The sequence below is a fragment of the Dendrobates tinctorius genome, unplaced genomic scaffold (genome assembly GCF_039654945.1).
Source record: "Dendrobates tinctorius isolate UK_male_01 unplaced genomic scaffold, ASM3965494v1 ptg000164l, whole genome shotgun sequence".
Lineage (NCBI taxonomy): Eukaryota > Metazoa > Chordata > Amphibia > Anura > Dendrobatidae > Dendrobates > Dendrobates tinctorius.
Window position 1 is genome coordinate 5,266,236 of NW_027361831.1, and position 15,801 is coordinate 5,282,036.

The 15,801-nt window shown below is 47.8% G+C and overlaps 1 protein-coding gene across 1 annotated transcript in view; it reads right to left on the bottom strand.

Annotated features, from left to right (window-relative positions):
• Positions 1–1,007: 1,007 nt before the first annotated feature.
• LOC141052930 (uncharacterized) overlaps positions 1,008–15,801 on the bottom strand; it is a 69,548-nt gene continuing 54,754 nt past the window's right edge. Inside the window, exons 12-13 of the transcript XR_012220928.1 lie at positions 7,008–7,375; positions 1,008–1,624 (exon numbers count right to left, since the gene is read on the bottom strand). The gene's annotated coding sequence lies outside the window, so the exon portion shown is untranslated. The remainder of the gene's footprint in view (positions 1,625–7,007; positions 7,376–15,801) is intronic.

The window sequence follows — 15,801 nt, forward strand, 5'->3', positions numbered from 1 at the left end:
ATGATGGCATATATCTTCACTGCCTTTTCTGGAAGCCCCTCTGGACAGACCTTGATTAGACATATTCGGGCATAACATTTCTCCCTTTGGCTATCGCCACACACATCAGAGCAGGAGTCATAAGACGGCCGTGGCGGTGTCAGTCTGACTCTGGGGCTCCCCACCATGACTTGGAGTGGGAGCGATGCTGGCGACTGCAGCCAATGAATCTCCAGCAAATGGGGATGGATGCATAGCTGTGGCGTGTTTTTCACTATGACACTCCTCACACTTGATGACAGCTTTACAGTCCTTGGCCATATGCTCCACTGAAGCGCAGCATCTGAAACATACCCCAAGCTTGGTGAGGACTTTCTTGTGCTCCAGTAGGGTTTTGATTTTAAACCTCTGCACTTATTCAGCGAGAGAGGTTTCTTTTGAATGGGACATTCATGATTGAAGGTGTAACGGGGTCTACCCAGGCTGGGGTACCTCTTTCAGTACCACCCCGTGTTTTCGGAGGTCCGCTCTGCGTTGGCTGGAGTCTGAATGAATGACGCTGGCTGGAATTCCTTGGTTACATGGGCGCATATAAAAGATCACTGCTTCTCCACGTATTTCCAGTCTGACAACACTTTACTCAGAGGACACAGAATATATCACACAAATACAGAGGGCAGGCCAATAGAAAAGCGGCAGGCCAGACATGCATTACAAAAGCCGCAGGTGGCCGGAGCCTGCCGATGTTTACTGTGGGAATTACAAAGGTGGGGGGAGGGCAGACAAAAGGAGAATATTGTGTCCCCTCTGCCCAGGGGCGCAGCCTGTGGGCTGATGCATTAGGGACATGCATCTCACATAGAACCTATTATACATATAACTGCACAACATATTCTGGGTGCTAAGTGGTTCTGTAACACGTAACAGAAGGACTTGTCTCCCAATGAGGTAGTGTACTGTTTACCAGTGGGTACTGCAGGTGATGGGAGATTAGTCTAACACTCACAGTGCTCTTTTTAAAAAAAAAAAATAAAAAAAAAATTCTTTATTAGATGATTTGACATATTAATATGCAATCAAATATACATCAGAAACCATACATTATATGCATATATCTTGACAATACAATGTTGCTCTCATCCACTTTCAATTTAATTGTTTGAATGTTACAATACTTCATTTGAACCATATGCAGAACTAGCGATGAAATGATAAACAAATATTATGACCTCAAGATCCCCAAGTTACCAGCTACATCCTCAAGATTGTACCATATTGTACCTTTAAATGCTACCATTAATTGACTGATCTCTGCTTGCGAATAACTCATTCAATAAAAGTCCTCCATTTTTTGAAAATTTTTTCAGTATTTCCTTTTTGGGATTCTGTATCTATATTGTCCATCAACATTAGGGATTTTATAGTATCTATCAGTTCTGAAACACTCGATGGTTTCTTCTCCAGCCAGTGTCTCAAGATACATTTCTTAACTTCCAGCAGAAAAATATGTACAGAATCGGTCTCACAGTGCTCTTAAAGTCTCTACGTTTCATACTTTGATGATGTTGTAGTTGAAGTTGCAGTGTTGAACTCTAGAAAGTCCAGGCTGGGGTCATTCCTCATCTGGGACTGCTCGTCGATGAACCTGCAGAAGTGAATATATGGGGGGAAGGTGACATCATGTACTCTTTTATACTGTGGTGTAGTGACCACTGTATCAATACAAAAAGGGTGGGGGAACAAGACGCGCAATAGTGCCCTATCACTAGTGACACTACGATGTGAGTGGTGTAATGCAGTACCACTCACCTATTCCAGTTGTGTGACCCACAACTGGCTTGAAGACATAACACAGTATCAGCTGCTGCAGGACCTCCACCGACCACTCCAACGTGGAAAAACCGCCAGAGAATATGGGAAGCAAGGTGTGCCACAGTCCGCGCTGCTGAGTCCACAAAATCACCTGGGATGCAAGATGTTGTAACAAAGTACTTCTTTATTCCTTCCTACGCGTTTCGGCGCCCTTCCTGGCACCTTCCTCAGGGATATGATATGATATCCCTGAGGAAGGTGCCAGGAAGGGCGCCGAAACGCGTAGGAAGGAATAAAGAAGTACTTTGTTACAACATCTTGCATCCCAGGTGATTTTGTGGACTCAGCAGCGCGGATTCTGGCACACCTTGCTTCCCATATTCTCTGGTAGTGACCACTGTGTCTGCTAGGGGGCACTGTGTGGGTGGTCCAGGACAGGCGTATAAGCATTTCCAGTGTCCTGATAGGAGTAGGATGCTGAATGATCGTAATGTATCTCAAGGTGGGTGGCCTTGAGATGAAGACTTGTGTATGTGTTGATCAGCAGTGATACTGCTAAGGTTCCGTGTCAATGTCTTAGGGAAGTCTTCAGGTAGCTGGAGAGACGGGTGGGCCAAGCTACCTACAAATCCACCCAGGGGTGTCTGAAAACGCTGGTAGTAAAAGACTATGTGAGTGTGAAGGACCTGTGATGAGGTCATAGCCATGTGACCCGGTGGGCATGGCTACGGACCATATAAGGTGGCCAGGGTAGGTCACATGGGTGGAAGCTTGGACCCGGTTGGTCGGTTGTGGAAGGTCCCGCTGGGAGATGGGGCTTCCTGCCTGACCGCACGTGAAGTGGCTGTGTATAATGGCTGCAAGCGTCTGACAGTTCCCAGGGGAGGAAATGAATGTCTGTAGTCTGAAGCAACTATGAGGTAACCCTGACGGGGCGAGATAACTGTGAGGCTGAAGAGCCTGAGTACTGGACATTGCGTAACCTGTGTGACCACAGGGATAACAGAGGGAAGCTCTGTCATGAACGTTATGCTATGGATATGAACTTTATGCTGCTGCTGTGGGTTTATGATGCCTGAATAAACCGCATGGACTGTTATGGTTTTAAGGAAAATCCGTGCCGGATCTGATTATTTGGCTGCCAAGCGAGTGTCCCCAACCTTGAATGACAGCGCTACCTTACAATTGGTGGAGAAATGCAAACGGCAGTGTTGCAGCCTTGTTGCTAGGAGCAACGGAAGAGGACTGCAAAATTCGGTTGCTAAGGGCAATGGTTTCCAGAAGCACATGGTGCAGTGCTGGCAACGCTGAGCCAGGAGGGCTGACGGTCTTGAAAGCTGTGTGATATACTAACTGGGGTCAGTGGAAAAGACTTATAGGACACCTCTGCTGCGCGGCCGGCAGGTGAAGGTCGTGAAGACCGTCTGATGTGTTGACTGGCGTCAGAGAAAAAGACTGTGGATTGCTATAGGGTGCCTCTGTGGATAAGAGGTATCCGAGGACCTGTGTGGACGACACAGGTAACAGACAGGTGTTCATGTTGTACTGACTGGGGTCAGTGAGAAAGACTGTGTACCTGGAGGGTTCAGTGAGCAAGGTCCTGGAGGGGTGTTGGGAGGTTCTGGGAGGAGAATCGGATCCCTGGAGCACGTGGTATGACCTTGGACCTGGTGAGGCGTAAGTGTTGGACAGTCTCGACAGTCTCAGGCGGAGACGAATGTCCTGAATAGCACCCGCCGAGCCCCTGGACCTGGTGAGGCCAGTGGGTTGGGAAACCCTGGGAGGAGGGTCGGCTCCCTGAATAGCACCCGGTGCGCCCTGTGTGTTGGTCTCAAGAGGAGACGGGCATCCTGAATAGCACACAGACAGGACACGTGAGTTTTGTGTTGCATGTATGTTTTTTTATTCTTTTCCCTTTCAAGTCAGCCTGCGGTGGCTCAGTGGGGTCAAGAAGGTGACAAGCGGCTTGCTGTAACTCGGCGGAGTTACGAAAGGGACAAGCGGCTTCCTGTAACTCGGCGGGGTTACGAAGGTGACACCGGCAGCTGTGTGTGAACGGCAGCCAGAGGTGTCGGAGATCGGTGACAGCGGGAGCTGTGGTGGTGCCAACAAGGACTTGTCTGGTATCGTAAAAGAGACATAAACTGTGTTGTGTGAACTGTGGTCTAAGACCTGTAGAGAGGACATGGGGAAATCTCGAAAGGGGGCGGTGACCCAATCCGGGGTGGTAACCCAAAAAGGGGTGGCGTCTCAGAGGGGGCGGTGACCCAAATTGGGGTGGTAACCCAAAAAGGGATGGAGTCCCAGAGGGGGCGGTGACCCAAATTGGGGTGGTAACCCAAAAAGTGGTGGAGTCCCGGGGGGGCAGCGACCTAAATCAGGGTGGTTCAGGAAATGACAACACTGTTGCTTCAGTGGATATGTCTGGGGAACCGCAGTGTATGGGCATAACTTTTGAAGAATCGGGGACAGTCTTTCCGGATAATGACGGGCCACGGGTGTGTACTGTGATGTTTCACCGAGAAGGAATCTCTGGACGGTTGGACTCAAAGAGTCAGGTGACTGACAGGAACTCCTCTCGTTTTCTCTCTGACCGAGAAAAACGTCAGGGTTCGCTGTAAACACGGGGTCACGGTGGACTATGCAGTAGATAGAGTAATGTTTGAGGGGACCAAAGGTGGTGTGTGCCAAGGGGGCGGGATACCATGTGACTTATTGTATGCCTTGGAGAGGGGCCGGGACTTTGTTTTGTTTAATGACGTATGGTAGGACGATGGAGACATTTCGACTGTGGGGCCAGCAGACGTGACCTGACTGACGAGACAACTGGGGTAAAAACACGGTTAGACGGTAACGGGATGGTTCACTCGGCTGACGGGATTGACCCAGTGGTACCCTTTGACAATATAATTAAAGAGGTAGTGGTGCGACACGTGCTAACCAAAAGAGAACAAGATTATGAGATACAGTTAATAACAGAGACAGTGGAAGAACATCTCGAACGAGAAAGAGTCCTGAGACAAATGGCCGAGCACAGGGTGGAGGGGCTCGAGAAAGAAGTCTTGGAGCTCAGAGGTCACCTGTCCACCTGGCAAAGCGTGAACAAGACCCTTAGGGAAGAGATGGAAGAACTCAGAGGAGTAGTAAAAGGTCTTCTGGGGGAGAAGAGCTTGGATGAAGATTTACAGCGGCTGGGCCCGAGTGATAACAAGACGGAACTGCCAGTCCCCATCTTGGCAAAGGGTCGTGAAGAGATAAAATCTTATGAAGTTGGTGAGCTAAGAACTGAAGAAGACAGTCACCTGGTCGGGACAACTGTAGTGAGGGAAGTGTCCGTGGTAAACCAAGAGCCTTCTGTCCAGGAAAAGAGCGAGACCACGACCTTCAAGTCTGTGATCGACGTGCCCGAAGACTTGCAAGAAGCCTGTGCTGAGGAGGATGTGCATGAGGCTTTTAAGGAGGCGGTCAAGGCGTGTAAGATGAGCTGGGCGCCTGAGACTCGGCAGTTGGTGATGGTGTCGGCCAGGGGGGATACAGCAAACCGAGTTGCTGTCCTGGAGATGCATTTGCGGTGGCTCCACGTTGAGCAGCTGGTCAGGCGGAGTGGTGGGAGGGCTGCTCGACGCCTAGAGTTAGCAAGGGAGGCTATGGATCGGCTGGGTTTGTGGAAAGATGTAGTTCCGGTACCCAAAGGTCTGATTGGGAGAATCATTGGAAGATTCGGGAAGGTAATGCAAGACCTTGTGAATATCTCCGGTGTGGTGAGGATCCCTCCTGATGATGAAAACCAGGTATCCAGTGAAGAGGGTAGGATTCCCATCATGGTGGTTGGCTCCGTGGAAAGCCTGAGAAACTTTCGGATGCTCTTGGAGTATCGAGTGGGATACCTGCAAGAGATTGAGCAGTTGAGGCTGGACCGTCGGCGGCTCAATAAAGAGGTACGGAACACCAGGTGGCGGCCGCCTTCAACCCAAGATGTAAGGACCCGAAGGGTTCCTCCAAGTAGTTACATGGCAGGTGGCCGAAGAATGTCAGAAAGTAGCTGTTCGACGGGCCATACGAAGCTGAGAGACCTTAGTTCCTGTGAGACGCTGAATGGGTCAGACTCAGGCCAGACAGTAGGCTCGATTAAGACTTATGACCACACCAACTGGGAGAGCTGGTCAGTGAAAGGAGTGTGGTGATCAAACAGTGTCTGATGACGCAGACAGACTGTGACGAGAAGGCCAAAGACCAAGGCCGTTATTCTGACAGCTGGGGGCGGGGGAGGCCTAACGTAGAGATGAGGCCGGATGACAGACGGAGACAGTTCTCTCGATCTGTGGGGCAAGGTGTAATGAGTGCCCGGTCTCGAGATAACGGGGTAATGTTGTGTGTTCAACCCCACAAGTTTGAACGGGGGGGGAGGTATGTGGTGTAGTGACCAATGTGTACACTAGGGGGTGCTGTGTGGGTGGTCCAGGACAGGCGTATAAGCATTTCCAGTGTCCTGATAGGAGTAAGATGCTGAATGATTGTAATGTATCTCAAGGTGGGTGGCCTTGAGATGAAGACTTGTGTATGTGTTGATCAGCAGTGATACTGCTGAGGTTCCGTGTCAATGTCTTAGGGAAGTCTTCAGGTAGCTGGAGAGACGGGTGGGACCAGCTACCTACAAATCCACCCAGGGGTGTCTGAATACGCTGGTAGTAAAAGACTATGTGAGTGTGAAGGACCTGTGATGAGGTCATAGCCATGTGACCCAGTGGGCGTGGCTACGGACCATATAAGGAGGCCAGGGTAAGTCACATGCGTGGATGCTTGGACCCGGTTGGTCCGTTGTGGAAGGTCCTGCTGGGAGATGGGGCTTCCTGCCTGACAGCACGTGAAGTGGCTGTGTGTAATGGCTGCCAGTATCTGAGAGTTCCCAGGGGAGGGAATGAACATCTGGAGTCTGAAGCAACCATGAGGTAACCCTGACGGGGCGAGATAACTGTGAGGCTCAAGAGCATGCGTACTGGACATTGCGTAACCTGTGTGACCACAGGGATAACAGAGGGAAGCTCTGTCATGAACGTTATGCTATGGATATGAACTTTATGTTGCTGCTGTGGGTTTATGGTGCCTGAATAAACCGCATGGACTGTTATGGTTTTATGGAAAATCTGTGCGGATCTGATTATTTGGCTGCCAAGCGAGTGTCCCCAACCTTGAATGACAGCGCTACCTTACAATACCTTGTGACTGATGTTGCCCACTTCTCCTGCAGACTGTATGGTAGCTTCACCACAACTGGGTTGATTCCATGTGCTGTATCCAGGTAACACAAGCCAGACAGACAAGGATCTCTTTTGGCGAGCTCCAGCTCCAAATAACTTAGGTCTTGAAGCTTGTGGACTTCCTTGAGGTTGATTTTTGGGATGTTCTAAAGTCTCTTGAATAGGGCTTTCTCGTTTGCTTCTGCGCTGCCAAAGGTGCGCTCCAGTCTTTGCCAGGCGGCAGCGAGACATGCTTCTGCTTGTCCCATGGTGGTTGAAAGTAAAATGGATGCCAGGAATTGAGCTCATACACAAGGCTGCAGGACACTCTCACGTGCTAGAAAAATCTGAAAAGAGGAGTGAGGGTGTGACACAAAGCTTCTGGTCAGTAGATGGCAGCAGCAGACAAGCAAGGAAAGCAAGCTAATAATACAACAGTAAAATCAAAAGGTATAAAAGGGATATGAAGGGAACAGCTCAACGATCTTAGGCTCTCTAGATTTTGCACAAAGCATGGTGCTTTGACAAGATTATTATCCATATACGGGAAAACAGCTATTCTTCTGGACCATAGCAATGCCACAAATGGGGCCAGGATCTTCGTGAATCCACTAGGAACTGTGGCCAGTCCGAATGGGAGAGCCCTGAACTGATATTGATCTTGATTGACCACAAAGCGAAGGAATTGCTGATGGGCTGGAAAAATTAGCACATGCAAATAATTGTCTTGAATATTTACCAGAGAAAGAAATTCCCCGTCTTCCATGGATTCGACCATTGAACGGAGCGACTCCATTTTGAAGTGACAAAGCCGAATCCATTTGTTCAGGTGCCTCAAACCTAAAATAGGCCACACCAAGCTGTCTTTTTGGGGATAAGAAATACAGTGGGTTCGGAAAGTATTCAAACCCCTTTAAATTTTTCATTCTTTGTTTCATTTCAGCCATTTGGTTAATTAAAAAAAAGTTCATTTTTTCCTCATTAATGTACACTCTGCACCTCATCTTGACTGAAAAAAAAACAGAAATGTAGAAATTTTTGCAAATTTATTAAGAAAGAAAAACTGAAATATCACATGGTCATAAGTATTCAGACCCTTTGCTCTGTATTGAGTAGAAGCACCCTATCGATCTAGTACAGCCACGAGTCTTCAACAAGTTTTTCACACCTGGATTTGGGGATCCTCTGCCATTCTTCCTTGCAGATCCTCTACAGTTCTGTCAGGTTGGATGGTGAATATTTGTGGACAGCCATTTTCTGGTCTCTCGAGAGATGCTAAATTGGGTTTAGGTCAGGGCTCTGGCTGGTTCAGTCAAGAATGGTCACAGATTTGTTCTGAAGCCATGCCTCTGTTATTTTAACTGTGTGCTTAGGGTTATTGTCTTGTTGGAAGGTGAACCTTCGGCCAAGTCTGAGGTCCAGAGCACTCTGGAAGAGGTTTTCATCCAGGATATCTCTGTACTTGGCCGCATTCATGTTTCCTTCAAATGCAACCAGTTGTCCTGTCCCTGAAGCTGAAAAATAACCCCACAGCATGATGCTCCCACCACGTTTCACTGTTGGGATTGTATTGGACAGGAGATGAGCAGTGCCTGGTTTTCTCCACACATACTGCTTAGAATTATCACCAAAAAGTTCTATCCTCATCTCATCAGACCAGAGAATCTTATTTCTCATAGTCTGGGACTCCTTCGTGTGTTCTTTTTAGCAAACTCTATACAGGCTTTCATATGTCTTGCACTGAGAAGAGGCTTCCGTCGGGGCACTCTGCCATAAAGGCCCAACTGGTGGAGGGCTGCAGTGATAGTCGATTTTGTGGAACTTTCTCCCATCTCCCTACTGAATCTGTGGAGCTCAGCCACAGAGATCTAGGGGTTCTTCTTTACCTCTCTCACCAAGTCTCTTCTCCCACGATTGCTAAGTTTGGCTGGACAGCCAGGTCTAGGAGGACTTCTGGTGATCCCAAACTTCATCCATTTAATAATTATGGAGGACACTGTGCTCTTAAGAACCTTGAGTACTGCTGAAATTCTTTTGTAACCTTGGCAGATCTGTGCCTTGCCACAATTCTGTCTCTAAGCTCCTTTGCCAGTTCCTTTGACCTCATGATTCTCATTTGGTATGATATGCACTGTGAGGTTTTATAAAGACAGGTGTGTGCCTTTACAAATCAAGTCCTATCAGTTCAATTAAACGCAGCTGGACTCCAATGAAGTAGAACCATCTCAAGGAGGATCACAAGGAAATGGACAGCATGTGACTTAAATATGAGTGTCTGAGCAAAGGGTCTGAATACTTACAGCTCTGGCAAAAATTAAGAGGCCACCACATTAAAACTCTGTCATGGGCAGCCCATTCTCCAGACCTGAACCCCATTGAAAACCTCAGGAATGTAATCAAGAGTATGATGGATAGTCACAAGCCATCAAACAAAGAAGAACTGCTTAAATTTTTGTGCCAGAAGCAGTGAGAAAGACTGGTGGAAAGCATGCCAAGATGCAAGAAGACTGTTGTTAAAAATTATGGTTATTCCACAAAATATTGATTTCTGATCTCTTCCTGAGTTAAAACATTAGTATTGTTTCTAAATGATTATTAACTTGTTTTTTTTTTTTGCATAATCTGAGGCCTGAAAGCATTTTTTAAAATTTTTTTTGACCATTTCTACCTTTCAGAAAAAAACCCACAAAATTTATTGATTGGAAATTCGGAGACATGATGTCAGAAGTATGTAGACTAAAAGAACAATTTACATTTTACTCAAAAATATACCAATAAAGAGACAAATCAGACAAACTGAACATTTGGAAGTGGTCTCTTATTTTTTGCCAGAGCTGTATGACCATGTGATATTTCAGCTTTTCTTTTTTTATAAATTTGCAAAAATTCCTACATTTCTGTTTTTTCAGTCAAGATGGGGTGCAGAGTGTACATTTATGATAAAAAAAAAACTTTTTTGAATTTACCAAATGGCTGCAATGAAACAAAGAGTGAAACATTTAAAGGGGTCTGAATATTTTCCGTACCCTCTGTAGGTGTGAATAAAACCCCTTGATGCACTCAGAGAACACTTACAATCACCCCTGCCTGAAGCATAGAAGCTATTGACTGGTCGAAATTGGCTCTTATGCTGGGGACCCGGGGCAGCGATGGCAAAAGAAACAATCCTGAGGTAGAGCGGTGAACTCTATTCTGTAATGTGAAGAGATGATCTCCCTCATTTAAAGATAGCTGATTGCCTCTAGCCATGCCTCCTGAAAAAGGAGGAGGCGGGTACCCAGACAGGAAGAATTCCTGAGTGGGGGCCGCTCAGTAGGCATTGCCCTTCCTATTACCTCTGGACCCGGATGGCCTAGTCTCTGATCTAGAAGGACATCTTGCATGTGTTGCTCTAAAGGTAGCTCTCCTGGGCGACCTTCAGACTATCCTGCTAACCTGATTCATCTGTAGCAGGAAACTGATGAAAAGGGACAGACCTGCAAGGCCACACGTCTCCATGACAGGACGGCTGGACCAAGACTAAAGAAGCAGGGTGCTTCTGCCACCTGTTGCTTCCAAAATGCTTTTATCTAACCTGGTCCCAAATAAGCGAGACCACTGGAATGGTAGTCCCATCAGAGATTTCTTTGAAGAGAGGTCTACCATCCATACTTTGAGCCTTAGCATGCGATGAATTGTGACACAATTACTTGCCGCTTTGTCAGAGTACTCCGCCACATCTAAAGATGCTAAACAGAGATCCTTTCCTCCCTGTGCAATCTGATTCGCGATCTTTGATAATTCCAGATCTTGGGAACTAGCCAACAATCATCATTGCAAATGCTTAGCCCATGCTATTACCGCCTTGAAAACCCAAGTCGCAGAGAAGGCTGGGCAAAGAGCAAAACCTGCTGCCTCAAAAGCAGACCTTGCCACAGCATCTATACGTTCATCCATGAAATCTTTAAGTGCCGCAATCTCGGCAAGAAGTAGGATGGTCACTACAGATAAGCAAGACACTGGAGTATTTATCACCAGTGGACTGGACCAAGAGGCACCAGTTATGCTGGGAAGGGATATAATTCCTCCATACCGCTATGCTTTTAAAAGCATTTGTTTGGGAGTTCCCATGCCCTCTGTTACACCTCTGTAATTTCCTCATGGCTAGAAAATTATCTAGCCACGTGCTTACCTCTCATAATAAAAATTCTGTTTTGGTAACAGAAGGGGACGGCAAAGTTGTCGCTCCCAAAGAGGCAACAACAACCAACACTAAACTGTCCACTATTTCCCTTAGCTTTTCCAACTGATATGAATCTAGGACAGATTCTGAACTAGATTCCCTGTGTGGCAACTAGCAAGGAAGCATAAGGGGTACAGGCCACAGACTGACCAGTGGGACACTTATTACTACAAGTCATACAAGCATTGAAAGTTACAAGTGCAGTCTGTGCTAATGGGCAAGCACAGGGCACTCTAGACTCAGAAGGAAAACCACAATGGTTACTTACCGGTAGCCGGTTTTTCTGGAACCCATGACAGCACCACATGAGAGAGGGATCCGCCCCGCCAGGACAGGAACCTACTGAGACATAAGGGGCGGCACCTCTCCCCCGCTTCAGTTGGGTTACAGAGCATTGAGAGGACTTCCCGGTTAGTTACATGTTTAATCCAACACCACATCACTCAAAAACACCCTACTAATTGTGCACAACCATACGGTGAAAAGGGGGGGGAATATACGGGTGCTGTCATGGGTTCCGGAAAAAACGGCTACCGGTAAGTAATCATGGTGGTTTTCCCTTCACCCATGACAGCACCACATGAGAGATTTTTGGAGACTTCGAAACACCTTAGGGAGGGACCACCGCTTGCAGCACCCTTCTACCAAAGGTTGTCAGCAGAGGATAGATTTAATCTATAGTGCTTAAAGAAGGTTGACGGTGAGGCCCAGGTAGTGGCCTTACAAACCTGTTCAATTGATACCTCTGCTTTTTCAGCCCAGGAGGTCGCCACGGCTCTGGTGGAATGAGCCTTGATGCCGTCAGGAATTGGGATACCACTAGCTGAATAGGCTACACTAATGGCTTCCCTAATCCATCTAGCAATAGTCCCTTTTGAAACCCCATAGCCTTTCCTGGCACCCTGAAAAGCTACGAATAGGGACTGGGACCTCCTCCACTGGCTAGTGACAGACATATATTCTAATAGAGCTCTCTTAACATCCAAACTATGGAATTTTTCCTCCCCCAGATTTTTTGGATTCTCGCAGAAAGATGGGAGGACAATCTCCTGACCCCGATGGAAATCTGAAGCTACCTTAGGCAGATAAGCGGGGTCTGTTCTTAACACTACCCTATCCTGAAAGACTTGCGTATAAGGTGGATTCACTGAGAGAGCCTGTAAGTCGCTTATTCTGCGGGCTGACGTAAGGGCCACTAAAATGATCGTTTTTAGGGTCAGAAACTTTAGGGGTAGCTGGTGTAAGGGCTCATACGGTTCCTTTGTAAGGGCTTCTAGCACTAGGTTTAAGTCCCAGGGCGCTATTCTGGGTATTGGGATAGGCCTAGCTCTATGGCAGGATTTAATGAATCTGGCTACCCATCTATTTGATGCCAATCTGCAGTTGTAGAGTGCCCCTAGTGCAGACACCTGAACTTTAAGTGTATTCACTGCTAATCCCATCTGCAACCCCGATTGCAAGAACTCCAGGATGGCACTAATCGGGGGTTCGTTCCCTAACAGCTTACCTAGGAACTGTAGGAACTTATTCCATGTCCTGCCGTAGATGTTAGTCGTCACTGGTTTCCTGCTCTTTAGCAGAGTGTCCACCAACCCCGGGGAGAACCCTCTATCCATTAAAAGTGACCTTTCAAATTCCACGCCGTCAGATGGAATCCTTTGACCTGAGCGTGGAATATTGGGCCTTGAGCTAGTAGGTCTGGGATTTCTGGCAGAACCCATGGATCGGAGAGGGACATCATTCGTATCAGAGCAAACCAGGGCCTTTTTGGCCAAAATGGGGCTATTAGAATCACCCTGGCTTGATCGTTTCTGATCTTTCTGACAACTGTTGGGATCAGGGCCACTGGGGGGAACGCATAAGCCAGCTTGAAGTTCCACTGGATGTGCAATGAGTCCACTGCCCATGGCTTCTCCCTCGGGTTTAGAGAGCAGAACCTTTCTGTTTGCCTGTTGCGCTTGTGGGCAAAGAGGTCTATCACTGGTTTCCCCCAAAGCTGCGTTATTTTTTGAAAAATGGATTTAGCGTCCATTCTCCTTGCCTCAGGGTATTGCGACTCAAAAAATCTGCCTCTATGTTTTCTGCCCCTTTTATGTGTAAGGCTGTCAAGGAGTGTAGGTGTTCCTCTGCTCTGCCCAGAATGTCGCTTACCACTTCCATTAGGGAGTGTGATCTTGTCCCTCCTTGGTGGTTGATGTATGCCACTGCTACTCTGTTGTTTGACATGATGCGTACATTGCTACCCTGGAGTAGCGGAATGAAGTGACTTAGGGCCTTGTTTACTGCCTACAGTTCTCTCAGGTTGGACGATGCCTCCCTTTCTTGAGGTGTCCAGGAACCCTGACCTATGAAGCCCCTTAGGTGTGCCCGCCACCCCGAGGAGCTTGCATCTGTTAATATTATATCCGTTGTCTGTCTGTCCCACGGTATTCCTGAGGTCAGATTTGTACTGTCCAGCCACCAGTTGAGAGTCTCTGGTTTTACGGAATGCTCCAGCCTTCCTTCTAAACGCCCTCTTAGCGACCTTTGTGCTGATATCTCCCCCTGGAGTTGCCGGGTGTGAAACTGAGCCCACCTGACCGCCGGAATATAGGATGTTAGGGTACCTAGTAGGGACATTGCCCTTCTCAATGTCATACATGGTTGGTTTCGGGCTGCCCAGGCCAGATTTTGCACCTTCTCTATTTTGGACTCTGGGAGCAGACACTCTTGCCTTTCTGAATCTAGTATAAATCCCAGGAAGGTCTGTTTTTTTAGGGGTTGCAATTTGGATTTTTTGACATTGACTATCCACCCTAATTCTTGCAAGGTGTTGATCACCCGACTCAACTGCGCCATACAGTGGTCCTCTGAGCTGCCCACTATAAGAAAATCATCCAGGTATGGTATTATGACCATATCGTGAATCCGGAGAAAGGCTGTCACTTCCGCTATGACCTTGGTGAAAACTCTCGGGGCTATGGATATGCCAAACGGAAGAGCTCTGAACTGAAAATGCTCAGTATGCCTTGAATATAAAGCGCTACCCTCAAGTATTTTTGGTAATCTGGATGGATAGGGATGTGATAATATGCATCCTTCAAGATGACTACGGCCATGAAGCAATATTGATGTAGCAGCTTCACCGCCGTAGCCACTGATTCCATCTTGAAGGTCTGGTTTCTTACCCATCGATTGAGCCGTCTGAGATTTATAATCGTCCTGAATGATTGATCCGTTTTTTTTTATCAGGAAAAGGGGTGAATAGAACCCCCATCCTTCCTGTGTGTGTGGGACCTCGTAAAGTACCCCCTTGTCTATCGGGCTCAGGATATCTGCTTCTAAGGCCAACTGCTCTTCGGTCACCTTCCTGATGGGTGTGATGACGACCACAGGTTTTGGCTGGTGAATAAAGGGGATTCTCAGGCCTTCTCTTAGGATGCTCAGGATCCAGGTATTGGAGGAGATCTTTTCCCAGGCCTGGAAAAAGAGTGCCAATCTCCCCCCCCACTGGAATGCTGGCATCATTGTGGCGATATCTTTGAGGCGGAGGTACCTCCACCAAACATAAATCCCGACTCTTTTTTCCTTTTATCCTCCCATCTTCTCCGGTCAGCAGGAGGACGCCCCCTATTGAATCTTCCCCTCCGAAAGGGCTGTCTTCTCTGATCCATCGGGAATCTGGGGAAGCCTTTTTTCTTATCGCTTGCCTTCTCTAGAATATCGTCCAAGTTCTTGCTGAATAAGAACCGACCATCGCAGGGGAGAGAGCACAATTTAGCTTTGGACTGTAGGTCACCCGGGCAGCCCTTCAGCCATAAGGCGCGTCTAGCAGCATTTGATATTCCCGCTGCCCTAGCTGTCAGCCGCATAGAGTCCGCCGAGGTATCTGCCAAAAAGGCTGCTGCCCCGTGCAAGAGATACATATCTGCTAAAATTTTCTCTCTTGGGACCTTTGATGCCAGCTTCTCTTCTAACTGTTGCAGCCAGATCATGAGGGAGCGTGCCGTGCAGGTGCCTGCTATCGCCGGCTTTAGTCCTCCTGCTGTCGCTTCCCACGCGTGCCTCAAATATGAGTCCGCCTTCTTGTCCAGCTGGTCTCTAAGAACCCCTGCGTCTTCCAAGGCAGGGCCGACCTTTTAGAAGACCTGGATACTGCTGCATCTATTTTTGGGACTTTGTCCCATATTTCCGCATCCTTGTGCTCAAAGGGATATCGTCTCTTAGAGGTGGACGGAAGCGCCCCAGATTTTTCGGGTTTCCTCCACTCTTTCTCAATAAGCGCCTGGATTTTCTCGTTCACTGGAAAGGTCCGCTTTTTTCTCTCCTGAAGCCCCCCAAACATGACGTCCTCTAGGGTTTTAGCCGCCCTTTCTTCCTGTAGGCCCATTGTGGTTCTAATGGCCTTTAGGAGGGCATCTGTGTCTTCTACAGGGAAACATGGCTTACCCCCCATGTCACTGTCCGAAGAGTCTGAGGAGGATGATTGTTCCGCCTGAGACGAGACTGATGCGGAATCTGAGGGGGAACTAGGGGGATTCTTCCTACTTTTCTTCCCTTTTTTCAATATGG